The sequence below is a fragment of the Hordeum vulgare genome, chromosome 7H (genome assembly GCF_904849725.1).
Source record: "Hordeum vulgare subsp. vulgare chromosome 7H, MorexV3_pseudomolecules_assembly, whole genome shotgun sequence".
NCBI classification, from domain to species: domain Eukaryota; kingdom Viridiplantae; phylum Streptophyta; class Magnoliopsida; order Poales; family Poaceae; genus Hordeum; species Hordeum vulgare.
Window position 1 is genome coordinate 249,292,949 of NC_058524.1, and position 13,737 is coordinate 249,306,685.

Genomic DNA, 13,737 nt, shown 5'->3' on the forward strand with positions numbered 1-13,737 from the left:
AAGCATCCAGGTGAGACAGGGGAACTTTCCTACAGATTTGCTTGGCCGGCTTGGGAGGAGAAGAGTTTGAGTCGGAAGAAATGGAAATTACCTCGACATCTTCATCTTGGCTCTCCAAATCATCATCCTATAAACATATGTAGTAAAGCATGAGTACAAGTCAAATTAGAGCAATAAAAACAAGAGAGCATTAACTCTGATTGTTCGTCGGCGGCCCGAGACTCACCCACAATGGATGACTCCTTTGTAGTGGCATTGCCTTTGTTTTTCTTCTTCTTCGCGGTGGGTTTGGTCGTTTTCTTGACGGTGGTATTGGGTCTTCAGGTCCAAAAGGCAGAATTCCTCTGATTGACATGATTAAAGGCTCGGATCAGAAACAGCCACGAGTATATTAAAAAGCTAGAAGGGCAACTTGGGATGTTTTACCTCTGGAGCGGGGTTAAAAATGCAGAAAGGTTTAAGCCCGATATTGGACCAGTTCTTAGCAGGCTCACCACTTAGCTTCTTCACAATTTCGACAATGTCTTTTTCTTCAAGCCTCACATTATAAAAGCATTGGGGGTGGTTCAAGTCACCATTATATCCACACATCAAGCCATTCTCGCGGCTCAAAGGCATGATTCTCCACTCCATCCAGCAGCGGATCAGATCGATCCTAGTGAGACAATTGACAGTAAGAGCCATGAGCTTTGCAAAGATAGGGACAAGCGTGTCTTCTTCTTTAGTTAGCTTTTCAGGAAATTTGAAATCCATGGGCAGCCGTTCCTCCCTGAGGCCTAGTAAAGGGTTCTCATTGGGTGGAGAAGTGTCGCGGTAGTAAAACCAAGTCTTTGCCCAACCCTTGGGATGACTGGGCAATGTAACACCTAGGAACCCACATTCTCAACGTCGTTGGCTGTTAACTCCCCCAAGCTCCTCGAGGACTCGATCGAAAGCTGGGAGGAGATCAAGGAAGCCTTCATGAACAATTTCCAAGGGACCTATGTCCGGCCTCCAGATTCCTCCGACCTAAGCAATGTGGTCCAAAAGGCGGTCAATGTCGGCCAGAGAGTTATAGAACTGGTTCTTAATGAAGAAAAACCTAATTGTGGATTGCCCGGACGCCAAAGCAATAGCCTCTTTTAGGAAAAAATTGGAGACGAGTGGTTGGCTCGCCGGTTCGGACAGGACAGGCCAAGGACAATGTCTGCCCTCACTTCCCTCATGAGCCGCTTTTGTGCGGGTGAGGAGAGCTGGCTAGCTCGGTGTAGCCACAACTCGGACGACCCTGGAACATCTGAGGTCCGAGACGGAAATTGCTAGCCAAGGAAAAACAAGAACAAGCACCGCCTCCGCGCTGGCGACACCAAAGACACGACAGTAAATGCTCGGTTCCGCAGCTCCAAGCTAAGACAACGTAAGAAACCCTTCAAAGGGAACAAAGACGGGTCAACCCAATTGGAAAAATTTATGGAACAACCGTGTCAAATCCATGGCACCCAAGATAAGCCAGCCACTGACACCAACCGTAATTGGTGGGTATTCAACCAAGCCGGCAAAGCAGCGGCCAAAGACCAAAGGAGGATCCCTCGAAGTGAAGACGAGAGGAGCCCCGTGGCCTGAACAACGGGGTCCAAAAACAGTTCCCTCATGAGGTTAAAACCTAACCATGATTTACGTGACTCACATACCCAACAAAGTCTATGTAGCTCCAAAGTATAATCCATGGTCGACTTGCCCGATCACATTCGAGCGCAGGGATCATCCGACCAGTATCCGTCACGGAGGGTCGGCCGCCCTCGTCCTTGATCCCATCATAGATGGATACCACCTCACCAGAGTCCTCGTGGACAAAGGAAGTAGCCTTAATCTGATTTACGCAGATACGATGAAAATAATGGGCATTGACCCATCCAGAATAAAACCAAGCAACGCTACCATTAAAGGAGTGATTCCAGGCATTGAAGCCCGCTGCTCCGGTACCATAACACTAGAAGTCGTGTTCGGATCACCCATAACGTCCGTAGCAAAGACTTGATCTTTGACATTATCCCCTTTCGCAGCGGGTACCATGCGTTGCTCGGCCGCACTGTCTTCGCCCGATTCAATGTGGTGCCGCACGATGCCTATCTCAAGCTAAAGATGCCCGGACCCCAAGGAGTCATTAGCGTTAACGTCAATACGAAATGATCTCTTGGAACCGAAGAACACACCGCAACTTAGCGTTCGAAGGCGAGCACGATGACGAAATGACAAGTCACAAGCCGATCTAGCCGCGACAGGCAGGTAAGCGATCTCGAGCTCAATCAGGTCCCCCGGAGAGTTCCCCGGCTCCGAATACATAGGGGTACCCTTCCCACAGCATGCCCCAAGCACCTTCAAGGTATGTCCCTCACGTACACAATTCCATTATCGGAATAACATGGGATGTTGTGGGAGCTTCCGAACAAGTACCATATGCTCAGCTATACCAAACTATGGTGCCAACTTCTTCCTGGACACATAGGGGATACTGTAAAGATACTCCCAAGTGTCAAGCTCTATTTCATCGGCTGCTTCTCATGGCTCCTCGATTGAAAGCCCGTCTACCATCTACAAGAACCTTTTAAGTAAAAAACCTCCGCTCAATGTCTTGAGTTAATGCAGCCAAAAGCTAGGTGTACGTCAAGTCACTCGCAAAAAGGTTGCAGGGGAGGCGTTGCTTAATTTCGATAGTTTCATGAACAAGCGGCCCTGGTGCCGAGAAATATAAAAATTCCTCGCTCATATCTGTCACAGGTGCTCCTCTTTCCCTTTTCATTTACTTATCTTTATGCATGTTTCTCTACTACGTGGCGCTGTCAGGACAAATTTATATCATGATTGCTAAAAATGTGTGACCGACTACTAAACCGGGGGTTGGGATACGTTGTCCACCCCGAGCACTACACCGTCACTCTTTCTTTTATATATGTGTTCGGTTTCTCAGGATTTTGCATTATATGCATCGTTTCCGAATTTTGTCTTGGGTCTACACTTGGATTGCCCCACTCATGTGCTTACCCCCTTATGTTCCGCTAGTTTGGCGAAAGGGGTAAAGGGAGAACCGATGCGATTGTATTCCCAGCTTACTTGGTTTTGAAATACCTCACTGGAGAAAGCCAAAAACTAACCGTCATAATGAGCGAGAACTGGTTTGCAATCCGAGATTATTTACATATCGATAGAGGCTATTCCATGTCACATGGACGGGTTTGCAATTAAAACAAACCCCGCGGTAGTCATTCTGATCGTTGGTTTTTTCAATTACCGCAACAAGGGTTGGGGGGTTCTCATTAGCTCCCGCATTATAAGAGTCCTAAGGCTAAGTGAAAGCGATAAAGCCTAATAATCTGATTGCCTCGTTTCCATTCTACATTACCAGCTTCGGGCAATGACTAAATTGGCTAAGGGCTATGTACGGACGATGAAACACCCCAAGTAGTATCTACATGGGGGCTGAAACCGACGACTAGCAACTTTCAGATTAAAACAGGAACACCAGGAATAAAAATAATATAAAAGCATACTCAACCTAGGACATGTATTGCTTAAGGCAGATTGTTCTCGGTTACATCAACATATATTTAATCTAATACTACATACCTGGAGAATTCCGATTCGAACGCCCGAGCTCCCTCCATGGCGGAAGAGGAGTATAGCTCGGGATGCATGAACTGCTTTGCGGCAGGCGGCGGATCAATAGCCATCTTCAGTGGCCTTACCCCCGGGAACTGCACCATCGTCTGCACAAAGTCCACCTGAGCCCCCTCTACACATGCCAAGCGCTGCAGGGATTCAATCCGAGGTGCGGCTTCGATCAGTTTCCACACGATGGCGAAGTAGCTGTTCGACAAGGGCTTGGTAGGCCACAGCCGAACACATATGTCCATCATAGCCGCTTCAACCTCAGTGGTCTCAAACTAAGCCCAAAACAGCCGCAGCTCAACATCCCCGTCGTGAGATGCAAAGTACTTGGCTGCATCTTCCACACTCTGCGGGAGGTCGGTGAAGGCATGTGTGGAACTCCATATCCGCGTAAGAAAGCCAAATTGGTTCCCACCAAAGGCACATTGTAGTAAGTATGGCTTACCGGTTGCCATAAGTTTGATTTGCTGCACTTCTTCTTCATAGAACCTCCGCTCCACTCGCTCTGATTGGAGCTCAGCGGGTAGCTTGGTCTGCTCAGCTGCCTAATCTTTGTCTTTTTTCTCAAAGGCCTCGCACTTGGAGCTCGCCTCTTCCAGTTCTTGCTGGACCTCCATCACCCTGGCCTCATATTTCTTGTTAACAACCTTAAGGGTATCTAGGTCGGCAACCCCGTGTTCGCCCGCCGCCTTGTGGGAAATGGCCTCTTGTTTGGCCTTCTCCACCTCGGCCAAAGCTTTTCAAGCTCTTTGTCTTGAGTTCTTGATCAAATATAAAATGACAAAGGTCAGACGGCACAGCTAGGACATTATGTCAGTTATAGCTAAAAGGGAGTACTCCTACACAAACTCACCCTGCTTCTCATCAAACCGACCATCGAGGCGGTCAAGCTCTTCATCGGACACTTGCATTTTCCGATTTAGTTCGGCTATTTCCAATGCGTTAGCATTGGCAGCCGATGACGATGCCTACAAAGTGCACAATCCGTGAACATGGTTTCAGCCTATTGAGCTCCACTTGCTTGGTCAAGTTTCTTAAAACAACTATTCTAAGCAAAGTCTTCAGACAATTTTTTGTGTATTTCTTTGAGCCAGGGGTTAGCATTTCAAACTCCCCGGGCTCGGGGGATGTCATACCAATAAAAGTGTATTTCAAATATATATAACAATATTGACAAATGGGTGGTTTACCTTCAAACCCATAAATAAGTCGGTAAAGGCTTCATTTAGTCCTCTATTAACGGACTGAATGCTGCGCAAAACTACACCTATTAAGGTGTGGTACTCATCAGCAATGGAGGAGTAGGCTAGGATATCCTCCATCACTGCCAACCCCTCAACCGTAGCCCATTCTAACACGGGCTGCACCAAGGGTGGCGCCGATGATGTTGGAGGGAGCTCATTCGAATTCCAACCCTCTCTTCGTCCTTTTGAAGGGACAATCTCCCGGGTAGCGTTGACCGGGGAGTTGGCCCCCAGTCAGAGCCTCCTGGTTCACGGTGGCGAGCACATCTTTGGTAATTGGGACTTCGCGGTCCTCGGCGTCCAGGGTATTGATGTCCCACAAGCATATGGGATCGCAGTAGTTTTCAAGGGTAGAGTATTCAACCCAAATTTATTGATTCGCTCACAAGGGGAAGCTAAAGAATATCCTCAAGTATTAGCAGCTGAGTTGTGAATTCAACCACACCTGAAAGATTAGTGTCTGTAAGCAAAGTATAAGTAGCAAGGTAGTACGATAGCAACGGTGCCAGAAAAAGCTTTGACAATCCCCGGCAACGGCGCCAGAAAAAGCCTTGTTGACGGGATGTTAGCGCCAACAAAGTATTGCAACAAGTAACAGCGGAGTGAGAGCAACAGCAAAGTGACAAGTAACAACAGTAGTGACAGCAGCAACAAAGTGTCCCAATCCCTTTTGTAGCAAGGGACAAGCCTAGGCAAAGTAACGTAGCAAGGACTAGTAGTAAAAGACTCGTAGGCAGTGGATCGGTGATGGATGAGTATGACGGATGCGATTCATCATGTAATAGCTATAACACGGAGAGATATGTGGCTAGCTCCCATTCATCAATCTAATGTAGGCATGTATTCCGTATGTAGTCATACGCGCTTAGGGAAAAGAACTTTCATGACATCTATTGTCCATCCCTCCCGTGGCAGTGGGGTCCTAATGGAAACTACGGGATATTAAGGTTCTCCTTTTAATAAAGAACCGGACCAACGCATTAACACGTGGTGAATACATGAACTCCTCATACTATGGTCATCTTCGGGAGTGGTTCCGTCTATTATCACTCCGGGGTTGCCGGGTCATAACACATAGTAGGTGACTACAACTTGCAAGATAGGATCTAAAACACACATATATTGGCGACAACATAATAGGTTCAGATCTGAAATCATGGCACTCGGGCCCTAGTGACAAGCATTAAGCATAGCCAAGTAGTAGCAACATCAATCTAGAATATAGTGGATACTAGGGATCAATCCCCGTCAAGAACTAACTCGATTACATGATAGATCTCATCCAACTCATCACCGTCCAGCAAGCCTACGATGAGATTACTCACGAACGATGAAGAGCATCATTGAATTGTCGATGGAGAAAGGTTGATGATGAAGATGGTGACGATTTCCCCTCTCTGGAGCCCGAAACGGACTCCAGATCTGCCCTCCAGATGAAGAACAGGATGTAGCGGCGCCTCCGTATCACAAGACGCGATGAAACCTTCTCTCTGATTTTTTCCGGGCAAAACGGAATATATAGAGCTGAGTTTGGAGGCGGTGGTGCCACATGGGCCCCACCAGCCCTCACGGCGCGGCTAGGGGGGGTGGCCGCGGCCCAGGGGCTTGTGGCCCACTAGCACACCCCCTCCGGTGGATCTTTGCGCAGGTATTTTTATTTTATTCCAGAAAAATGCTTCGTAAATTTTCAGGACATTCCGAGAACTTTTATTTCTGCACAAAAACAACACCATGGCAATTCTGCTGAAAACAACGTATGTCCCGGTTAGTTCCATTCAGATCATGCAAATTAGAGTACAAAACAAGGGCAAAAGAGTTCAGAAAAGTAGATACGACGGAGACGTATTAACTCCCCCAAGCTTAAAGCCTTGCTTGTCCTCAAGCACTTCAGTTGACAAACTGAAAGAGACAGAAGAAAAACTTTGACGAACTCTCTTTGATCTTGTTGTTGCATCTATGTCTAACTCATATCTAGAGTTTCAGCAAGATCACAAGCAAACCACATAAGCGAATGACATCTAGGTCTCACGGTAACTCATATCAATGGCATAATCAACTAGTGAGCAAATAATAATATGTCTCAAACGTCAACACTTCAATCAAAACAACATGAAGCTGTGCAAATAGATGGTATCTTGCTAGCTCTTTCTGAGACCGCAAAACATAAATGCAGAGCACCTTCAAAGACCAAGGGCTGGCTAAACATTGTAATTCATGCCAATGAAGAACCAGTCATAGTCATACTCAACATAGTTAAAAGAAAAGCATAAAAATGACAGAGGTGCTCTGTAATTGGTGCTTTTGTAAGAGGAGGATGACTCAACAGGAACATAAATAAACACGCCCTTCGCAGAGGGAAGCATTGATTTGCAGAGGTTCCAGAGCTCAAGCTTTGAAAATAGAGATAATAATTTTGGGTGGCATGCTTTCATTGTCAACGCAATGACTAAGCGTTCTCAACATCTTCCACGCTACACATGCTATAGGCGGTTCCCAAAAAGAAAAGTAAAGTTTTGACTCCCCCACCACCAATCATTCACACTCCACGGCAAGCCGAATCCTCGGGTACCGTCCATACCAACATCAATCCTGGGGGAGTTTTGTTTGCAATTATCTTTTCGATTTGACCATGGAACTGGGAATTCCAATTACCGGCCCCTTTCTCGTGCATGATAGTGAATAAACACATATAGAGGATAACACGCCTAGCATGGAAGGTACTAATAGCCCCCTGTCAATACATGAGAGGTTCGGGCATGCAAACAGATTATTTCTTGAAGATTTAGAGAGTGGCACATGCAAATTTACTTGGAACGGCAGGTAGATACCGCACATAGGTAGGTATGGTGGACTCATATGGAACAACTTTGGGTTTATGGAAGTGGATGCACAAGCAGTATTCCCGCTTAGTACAAGTGAAGGCTAGCAAATGACTGGGAAGCGACCAACTAGAGAGCGACAACAGTCATCAAAATGCATTGAGATTAACTAACATTGAGTGCAAGCATGAGTAGGACATAAATCACCATGAACATGAACAACATAGAGGCTATGTTGATTTTGTTTCAACTAAATGCGTAAACATGCGCTAAGTCAAGCCACATGAAACATTCAAAGGAGCATACCATCCTATCATACTACATCATAGTCATCTCAACATTCATGTGGGCATCCAAGACAAACCATTATAAGCTCCTAGCTAAGTAAGCATGGAATAAGCAACTATGATCTCTAAGTTGTCATTGCAAACATGTTTCTCTCACAACAAAGCTGAATCAGGCATGATGAGCTAGTCATATTTACAAAAACAAAATTGATCGAGTTCATACCAGCTTTTCTAGGCTCAGTCACTTCATCATATATCGTCATTATTGCCTTTCACTTGCACGAGCGAACGATGTGGACAATAATGAGAGTGCTCGTGCATTGGACTAAAGCTGGAATCTGCAGGCAAACACAAAGGAGAAGACAAAGTAATATGGCTCTTTGATAGCTAAACAGGTATGCATGCAAGAGACACTAAACATTGTAACCAATATCTTCTACCTTGACCCAAAGAAAAAGAAAAGTATCTACACGGGAAAGCTCCCAACAAGCAAAAGAAGAAAAGAAAATCTTTTTGGTTTTTTTTCAAATTAGACAGACACACGAAAAGAAAACGAGAAAAAGAAAATAAACTAGCATGGATGATACAGTGGCAAAGTGTGAACACCGGCTGACAAAGTGAAAGCATAAGCAAGAATGTAAAGTCGGTGAGAACACGTACTCCCTAAGCTTAGGCTTTTGGCCTAAGTTGGTCTACTCCCACGGAGGAAAATAACCAGCTCCGGGGTACTCCGGAGTGGACTGAGGATGCCACTGCTATGTGAGCTCCTCCGACTCCTACAAATAAAATGGCGTCTCGTACTCGACTGGTGGCTCGGGCACGGGCACCTGTGGTTGGGCTAAGCCCCAATATGCATAGATGTCCGAGGGCATAATAATGTACCTGCCTGCATGAAGATTGAACAAAGAAGGAGCAGGCAAAGTAATAGTCTCACGAGTATCCTGACTAAACACCAGGTTATAAATCATCCTTCTATTTATATCTCTATCAAGAAAGTCATGGCAAACCATGCCATCGTAATCTAGATATCTCTCGGGAAAAAGAATCTCTTCTTCCTCCTCCAGTCTAATAGGTATCTCAAAGTGTCTGGCAAGACGGGTAGCATAGATACCTCCCTAGAAAACACCTTTAGAACGGTTCAGGTTCAACCGTTGAGCTACTATAGCGCCCAAGCTATAAGTTTTATCGTTATAAAGGGCTTCGCGCAAGATCGCAAATTCTGGGAAACTAAGTGACCCAGGTTTCCCATGGCCAATCAAACATTTTCCCACAAATCATGAGAAGTACCGGAGCATGGGAAAATGAATGCTAGCAACTCTAGCACAAGACACTCCTCTCTCCTCTCCTACAAAAATAGTATCGTTGAAAGCTTCCAAGTCCCGTGGACAAAGTTCATGAATATCCCTAGCGTAAGGTAATTTGCAAACATTGCAAAAATCCTAAAGTGAAATGTGCTCGGGGATATCATAAAGTTTAAACTCAACCATAGGAGGATTCTTCCTCGGATAGAAGGTAAAGCTTTGTACGAAGATATTAGTGAGGAGGAGGTATTGCGGACACTTATCTTCAACGAAGGCGGTAAGGCCTACGTTCTCCACCAAGTGATAAAAGTCCTCATAAATTCCAGCGGTGCGTAAGAACACGTTGCTTGGCCACTCGCATGCTCGAACTTCCGTGACTCGAGGGACCATATACATGGGCTTTTTCTCACTCCCATCATCCTTGGGGTCATGGCTTGACGAGCCTCTTAAGAATCTCGTCATCCTTTCCCTTTTCTATCTCTAAAATTTCTGAAATTTTTAGTGATTCTAAGGAAAAGTGAACGAGGCTCAACTAAACTCGTAGTAACTACTCCCACAAGTGCCTAGAGGCCATATTACGCATCAAAAATACTTGGGACCAGCTAAAATAAGCATGCAAAGCTCAAGAACAGGGTCACCAAGGTAGCAAAAATACACGGAGTATAAGGCACTAGAGCAAAAAGTAATTGCACCAATGGAGGAGTCACTGATACGTCTCAAACGTATCTATAATTTTTTATGATTTCATGTTGTTATCTTGTCAACATTGGATGTTTTATATACCTTTTATATCTATTTTGGGACTAACTTATTAATTCAGTGCCAAGTGCCAGATCCTGTTATTTCTATGTTTTTAACCTCTTTTCAGATCTGATTTTGGAACGGAGTCCAAACAGAATAAAATCCCTGAAATATATTTTTCCAGAACAGAAGAAGATCGAGGAACTTGAGGGCCAAGGCAGGAGGCCCACAAGCCCTGTAGCCGTGGCCAGGGGGGTCGCCGCTACCAAGCTTGTGGCCCCCCTAGAGCTCCCCTGCCCTAGCTCTTTGGCCTATTTATTCCCTAAAATCCCAGAAAAAATAAGGTCGTCCACGAAACCATTTATCACCCGCCGCCGCAAGCTTCCGTTTCCGCGAGATCTCATCTGGAGACCCTTCCCGGTGCCCTGCCGCTGCCGGAGAGGACTTTGGAGCTGGAGGGCTTCTACATCAACATCATTGCCTCTCCAATGACTAGTGAGTAGTTTACTTCAGACCTACGGGTCCGTAGTTAGTAGCTAGATGGCTTCTTCTCTCTCTTGGATCTTCAATACAAAGTTCTCCATGATCTTCATGGAGATCTATCTGATGTAATCCTCTTTGGCGGTGTGTTTGTCGAGATCCGATGAATGGTGGATTTGTGATCAGATTATCTATGAATTATATTTGAGTCCTTGTTGATTTATTATATGCATGATTTGATATCCTTGTAAGTCTCTCCGAGTCTTGGGTTTTGTTTGGCCAACTAGATCTATGTTTCTTGCAATGGGAGAAGTGCTTGGTTTTGGGTTCATACCATGCGGTGACCTTTCCAAGTGAGAGAAGAGGCAGCAAGGCGAGCATCGTGTTGTTGCCATCAAGGGTAACAAGATGGGCTTTCATCATAGATTTGAGATTGTCCATCTACATCATGTCATCTTGCTTAAGGCGTTACTTTGTTCTTATGAACTCAATACACTTGATGCATGCTGGATAGCGGTCGGCGTGTGGAGTAATAGTAGTAGATGCAGAAAGTATCGGTCTACTTATTTTGGACGTGATGCCTATATGTATGATCATTGCCATAAATAACGTCATTCCTTTGCGCGGTTCTATCAATTGCTTGACAGTAATTCGTTCACCCACCGTCTACTTACTTTCATGAGAGAAGCCACTAGTGAAAACTACGGCCCCCGGATCTACTCACAATTATCATCTCAGCTTTTACTTTTACTTTGCTTTGTTTACTTTTTGCTTTCAGTTCTCACTTTCCAAACAATATATAAGGGATTGACAACCCCTTCATTGCGTTGGGTGCAAGCTTTTTGTGTTTGTGCAGGTACTTGTGACTTGACGCGATCCTCCTACTGGATTGATACCTTGGTTCTCAAACTGAGGGAAATACTTACCGCCGCTGTGCTACATCACCCTTTCCTCTTCAAGGGCACACCAATGCAAGGCTCCAAGGCCGCGCGGGAATCCTTTGCATATTTGCCAAGGAAATCCCTATAGGCGTAGCCAGCAGCAGAAGGATTTCTGGCACCGTTGCCGGGGCGAGATCAAGTCAAGATCTATCCAAGTAAGTGTCACAAACTCATATCTTGCATTTACCTTTTTTGCCAGTTGCCTCTCGTTTTCCTCTCCCCCACTTCACATTTGCCGTTTTCATTTTCCTTTCTCCTTTCCCGTTTTCTTTTGTCTTTTGCCTTCTTTTTCCGCCCGTTTTTATTGCTTGCTCTTGGGCTTGTTCGTGAGAGACCTTTCCTCATGGCCAAACCAAATTATTTCAGAAGGTTGGAAGAGATTGAAACTGGTGTCAAAGGTTTCATGTCTTCTCAATTTGACCAAAATAGTTACTTCCATAAGGAATTAAAAGAGCAAAATTCTTTTATGGCCTGTTTGAATAAAGAAGTTGATGATATGGCCAAAGAATTCCTTGCACTAAATTCTCACCTTGCTCGCCTTGAAAAATTGGTGGGCCAAATTTCTGACAAGCAGGCTACCTTAGTCAATAAGATGGCAGCTAAACCTGAAATTTCTGATGCAAATCACGAAGATCATAAAGTGCTTGGTGTGACTCCTCTTGAATCTTTGTTTTCGTGTGTCAAACCTATTGATGAAGGGGCTCGATATAAATCCACTTTGGTTGAAAAACGCCCCAATGATTCGAGTCCACCTATCTTGATGATAAAGATGTGGAGAGTGGAGTAGAAGAAATCAAAATATTGGGTAGTAATGAAACTCCCACTTTGGATTTCAAGGGATTCAATTATGATAGTTGCTCCTTGTTTGAATGCATTTCCTTGATGCAATCCATTGCAAACTCTCCACATGCTTATAGCCAAAGTAAAGCCTTTACCGCACATATCATAGATGCTATGATGAAATCTCTTGAAGAGAAATTCGAATTAGAAGTCTCTATACTTAGAAAAGTTCATGATGAGTGGGAACCTACTATCAAAATCAGAATCAAAAACTATGAATGCAATGCTTTGTGGGATTTGGCTGCTAGTGTTTCCGCGGTTCCAAAGTCTTTACGTGATATTCTTGGTTTTCATGAGATAGAAGAGTGTTCTCTTAATTTGCATCTTGTGGATTCTACTGTCAAGAAACCCATGGGAATGATCAATGACGTTCTTATTGTTGCAAATAAGAACTATGTACCCGTGGGTTTCATTGTACTTGACATAGATTGCAATCCTTCATGTCCCATTATTCTTGGTAGACCTTTCCTAAGGACTATTGGTGCTATCATCAATATGAAGGAAGGGAATATTAGATTTCAATTTCCTCTAAAGAAGGGCATGGAGCATTTTCCTAGAAAGAAAATAATATTGCCTTCTGAATCTGTGATGAGGGCTACTTATGGTTTGAGCACCAAAGATGACTATACGTGATTCCATCACCTTATGCCTAGCTAAGGGCGTTAAACAATAGCGCTTGTTGGGAGGCAACCCAACAAATCTATCCTTTTTCTTTCTGTTTTCTGTTTTCCACACTTTCATAATTCTGTTATGATTGTGTTTTTTGTGTTTCTTTTTGCGTTTGTGCCAAGTGAAACCGTTATGATTAGTCTTGGGGATGATCGTTTGATCATGCTGGAAAAGAAAGAAACTTTCTGCTCAGGGAAAGAATTTTCATTTTGTTTCTGTAAGAGCTTTTGAGTTGATTCTTTTTGCTGCTGATTGCTATGCAAATTCTTCCGACTGTCGTAATGTTTCATAATTTTTGAAGTAACAGAAGTACACAAAGTATGTAGATTGCTACAGACTAGTCTGTTGTTAACAGATTCTGTTTTTGTTGAGTTGGTTGCTTATTTTGATGAAACTATGGATAGTATGGGGGAGTATTAGCCATGGAAGATTGAAAATACGGTAAACCAAAATCAACATAAGTAGAATTTAATTTTGCTACAGTACCTAAGGAAGTGGTGATTTGCTTTCTTATACTAATGATATCACGAGTTTCTGTTTAAGATTCGTGTTGTGAAGTTTTCATGTTTTGGGTGAAGTTCTTATGGACAAAGAGATAAAGAGTGGCAAGAGCTCAAGCTTGGCGATGCCTAAGGCACCCCAAGTTTATTCAAGGATTCTGAAAAAGCCTAAGCTTGGGGATGCCCCGGGAAGGCATCCCCTCTTTCATCTTCAATCCATCGGTAACGTTACTTGGGGCTATATTTTTATTCACCACATGTTATGTGTTT